The sequence below is a fragment of the Benincasa hispida genome, chromosome 8 (assembly GCF_009727055.1).
Source record: "Benincasa hispida cultivar B227 chromosome 8, ASM972705v1, whole genome shotgun sequence".
NCBI classification, from domain to species: Eukaryota; Viridiplantae; Streptophyta; class Magnoliopsida; order Cucurbitales; family Cucurbitaceae; genus Benincasa; species Benincasa hispida.
This window is the reverse complement of record NC_052356.1, coordinates 18,711,984-18,717,214: the sequence shown is the minus strand read 5'-3', so window position 1 is coordinate 18,717,214 and position 5,231 is coordinate 18,711,984. Positions and strand designations below refer to the sequence as shown.

The window sequence follows — 5,231 nt, the reverse complement described above, 5'->3', positions numbered from 1 at the left end:
ATCATTTTCATTTAAATACACTTTAATAAAAAGGGTTGTTTTTGATACATTTTTGGAAAAATGAGGGTCACCGAAATTGAACGAAATGTGGTATTGACTCAAGTAGTTGACAGATTGGATCGAACTTGAGATATAACCATCACTATATATCAAGATAGAAAACTGATAAAAGAAGTGTAATTTGACAAATTTTCCTATTTATAAATAATAACAAAATATCAATAGAATACATCATCTGTGTTTATCTACAATGAAATTGATAAATAATTTGTTATTAGTCCAAATTCATATTGTAATTTTACACCTATTCGAGACTAAAAATTTTAGAAGGGAGAACTTAATTTGTACATATTATCATCAAGCAACGAGTTAGTTACACAGACTCACTGCTTACAAATTAACATGTTCAAAATTCAGTTTTAGCCGGAAATCTCGACGGACTTCACAACCGTTTTCTTTCCTTCCGCTTCGGCACCGTCACAGTCAGAAACTCCGTCTCCATGATGCCCAATTTCCTCCATTTTCGCATCCTCCGGCATCCTGAATCTCCTCTGAAACTTTCCACTGCTTCGCTCTATCCGATGCATTGTCTCGTTCTTATCCTCCTTCTCTACACTCCGTTCGCCGCTAATTTGAATCACTTTTCCATCTTCAATCTCCACTTTCACTTCCTCTTTCTTCAATCCAGGCAGATCTGCTTTCAGAACATGAGCCTCCGGCGTCTCCTTCCAATCAAACACGAGCGTTCACCATAGCTGAAGTTTCTCGAGCGATTTCGGGAAAGTGAGATGAAATTGAAGAAGGAAAATGAAAATCGAATGGATCTGAGAGGTGAAAGTGGCAAATGGATCGAAGACGCTGCTCCGTCGCCCACCGAAGAAGCTTGGAACATCGACATCTTCTTAGGTTTAGTTTGAAGAAATTGAAATACGACTTGGAGTTGGATCAGAGATTTGAAATCGGGACTGGATGGAATTCAACGATTATCAGAGTAGAAATGTTGGTTTGAGTTTCTGATTGGTGAAGTAAGTGAAAGAGGTGAGAATTTATAGCGACTGGCAGAAGATTCTGGTTTTTCTCTGGAAGGTTTTTTTTCACTCTTCTTTGGAATATCCTCGCCTTCGTCATTGTAGAACCTTCGAGGCTTTAAGCCAATTGTGCTTACAATGGGCTTCTATTATGGGCCTAACAAACATTGCTAAATGGGAGTAGTTTTATTCTATTTATTCAAATTTAATTATTTTTTCTTATGTGCGCACCATAATGAAACGTGGACGTGATATAGGAATTCTCTAATATTACAATAGTATCATATTCTTTACATTTACCCTATCAATTTACCTTTATAAATTATTATTGATCTCAACATTAATATTAGTGGATCTCGTTCTATTTTTAAAAATATATTGACATGACACACACTAAATGAAAGGTAGTACAAAAAATTCTCCATACTACCGAAATATAGGAAATTTTCTCCACATATGATTTACTCCACGTACATGACTTAGTTGTGCTGGCATAAAACTTGGAGATGGAATCTGGGATTTTGTTGTTCCCGAAATTGAAAACCTTCCTCCTTTCTTTAGACTCCACACATAGACGTGGAAAAAAAAGGTTACATGACCTGAATCCTGAGTGAGTTGTGAACTTCTACTTCTAAGGCGGTCCTTTGATTTGTATGGGTGAGAGTGACCAGATCGCCGACTTAACAAGTCTACCATTTTGGGAATTCGTTTGATTGGGAGCTGCAGAACATAATTACACAAGATAAAATTCACTCATTCTCCAAGGCAGGGATAAGTAGATAAATTACTCCCTTAAGGGCTGATTTCGGGTCTTAAACAATGTGGCGCCACACCTTCTCTTGGCTCGAGAGGGGTTTAGTCATAGTTGGACTATGATCTATTGTTCATTATAGGGATTAGTGATACGAGAGGGGTTTAGTCATAGTTGGACTTATGATCTATTGTTCATTATAGAGATTAGTGGTACTAAAGGAGTTAGATGTAATTTGTGAAGGGTCATTTGGTCTAACTATAATTTGTGAAGGATCGATGGTACTTAAGGGATCATTTGACCTAGCTGTACTTATGAACAATTGTGAAGGGTCATCGTACTGTTGATTGATTATATCCAATGGACATAGAAATATATATATAGTGCGAAAAGTGCAGCTGTCGGTTTTTTAATGAATGGTCGACAGTTTTTTAAATGGTGAATAATTTAATTAATTATTCATGTATCGTTGAAGCTTCAAGCTACAGGTCCATGAGGTCCCCTTGGTAGTACAATAGAATTAATTGAGAATCAGTTTTTGGATTAATTTGAATGGTTCAAATTAGTAGACAGATTTAATTATATACGATATAATTAAGTTGTTTTAATTATATGTGATATAATTATTATAATGTATTTGATACATTATAGCTTAATGAGAGGATATAAATATTTGAATAAGATTCAAATATAGTTTTTATAAATTGGATTTATAGTTGTTAAATTAATATGATTATGATTTATATTAAATGTCATATAGGAGAAAAAATAAACTATAGTTTATATTGTATGTGATACAATATTAAAACTATAGGTTATATGTTGTATTTGATATAACATATAATCTAATATATAAAATGATGAAGTTAGTTATCATATTTATATTTATATTAATTATTATTTAATAATAAGGGAGGGAGTTGCAACTCCTTTCACCTTTTTCTCTCCACACGCATAAGTGGGTAGTTGTTAATTTTGGTATATTGAAAAAGAAAAAGGTTTTCTTCTTCTTTCCAAATAGAGTCGAATTTAATAGTGAGAATAGACATAAGAGTTCCGTGTGTGAATTGGATTTTGTTTGTGAACAATTTCAATTCCTTCTTTCTTTCCACAACTTGTTCGAGGTTTTTTTTGGAGAAAGTCTTCAAGAGGTTCTGGTGCTGTGAGAGAATTCTTGAAGAAAGATCTTGAAAGGTGAGGTTTCTAAAACTCTTTTATTAGCATGTTATAATTTATAAATAAATGCATATTTTTTTCTTGTTTACTGTAAAATTATATTCAATAAAAAATGGATTTTGGTCAATCTTGCTTCCACTCAAGATTCTCTTCTCTAAGAGTTCCGTCAGTGTTAATATTTGATTTCCATGTTGAATAATTATCATCGTTAAATTTTTCGAAAGCAAGTAGCGACATGCAGAAAATATAAACAAATTCTATGAAGGAAAAGCTTCGAATCTAATCAATTTAGCAAAAAGTAATAATGTACCCATATTCATTATTAATTGCAATGATACTTCAATGAGTTAAATAACACTATTGAGGGGCAATCAATTACTCCTTCTCTGAACCAACACATTCTTGACTAAATACTAATACCATAATAACTTTTATTCCTATAACATTTAGTTATCGCCTTTTAGTCAAGAACTTACTAACACTTAGTAATTCTTGTAAGTGTAACCCTCCATTTTCAGATCTCAGAGAATAATATCAACAAGCTACCGTGGGGGTAGACAGTGCTGAAGACGGAACTAAGGACCCTATCCATTTATAAAGTTTGCGGTGTTTCGATCCCCAAGCCACAACCCTCCGAATAGGTGGTCGCCTAAAAACGACATGCAGGCGGGACATGAGAATCTCACGATGCAACCTAATAGAGAAGACCATAGGATATGTTGACACATTTCCTTCTCCATTTACTACGAACTAATTCCCCTATACACCTTGCTATTGAAGGAACTCTTATACAAGAGTACCTATAAACGGAAGCGACGATTCCTCGGGGGGACTCCTCTATTCTATTCGAGAAAGGCAGTCCAGCTTGATCTTTCCAATTCATTGTGACAGAATTTCCACATATACATTCAGACATACAGATATGCATTAACAACACTAAATTACTGGTATGATTTAAAGGATGAATAAACAAGAGACCGGAGAACATACCAGTTGAAGACTTTATTCACTTGAAATCTCGCCCTCTCTGCAAACGAACTCTCTCGCTACAACATCAGGAAATTGTTCAGCAACTCTCCCGTCGTCTACCACGAATGACTTCGCACAAACACCAGGAAACGGGGACAACACCACCACTCAGAGCCCTCAGTATTCTCGGAGTGAGAATCCAAAGGGTGGGTTTTGTTCAAATTTGGTAGAGGTGCGGAGGAAAGGCAAATCGTGTACTAAAGATCCAGTAAGTGGGAGAAGTGAAAGCTATCGTATAGCTGGGTGCTTGATCGTTTAGGCAAGGTACACGATCGTGTAGTAAAAACTAGGCGATCGTCTATAACGAACATTTAGATAAGCTCATGCGCTAAGCAATCGTCTAGAGAATGGTAAGCGACCGTTTAGAGAATGCGCGCGTGGTGTGCGATCGTTTAGTAAATACGATGTGCTATCGTATAGGATCTCAATACTATGCGATCGATTGCTAATCACACTGTGAGCAATTATGCGTATATCATGCAAAAAAAAACCATTTTTATTTATTCTTCAGTTACGAAAACTGAATTGAACTTCCCACTAACGCATGATTTCAGAGAAAACGATGGGCAATTATCTCATAACAGTTGAAATTAATAAAATAATATATAATCATATTATATTCATAACCTATAGTTTGATATCATATATCAACCATAATGTTTTCTCCTCTACTTGATAAAATTCATATTTATATCCAATTTCTTCCAAATTAATGTATCTCATACATTTAGTCAATCATATCATATTATAATTAACCAATTCAATTATATCATATATAATCAAACTCCTTCTCGTCAATTTGAACATTTCAAACTGACCAAAAACTGATTCTCAACTTGTATCCAAGCTATTAAGGGGACCTTATGGACCTATGGTTCGAAGTTCCAACGATACGTGAATAGCTGACTAAAACTCTTTAGCCACGAGATCCACATCCATTAACTACCAGGAATTCTACTAAAAACCGACAGCAGAACTCTTTTTAACACATATATTTCTGTGTCCATCGAATATAACCAATCATGATATGATAACCCTTCACAGATGCTCGTAAGTACAATTAGGCCAATTTACCATTTTGCCCCTGTAATTACATCTCACTCCTTAAGTGCCACTGATCTCTCTAATGAATAATACAACATAGTCTAACTATGTGTGAACACCTCTCGGGTCATGAGAAAGTGTGTGGTGCCACATTGTTCAAGCTCCGAGATCAGCCCTTAAGGGAGCTACTTATCTACTTACGA

At 35.1% G+C, this 5,231-nt stretch overlaps 1 pseudogene; it reads right to left on the bottom strand.

The window, feature by feature from the left end:
- Positions 1 to 419: 419 nt before the first annotated feature.
- The window catches only part of LOC120083954, a 15,084-nt pseudogene continuing 10,272 nt past the window's right edge, over positions 420 to 5,231 (bottom strand).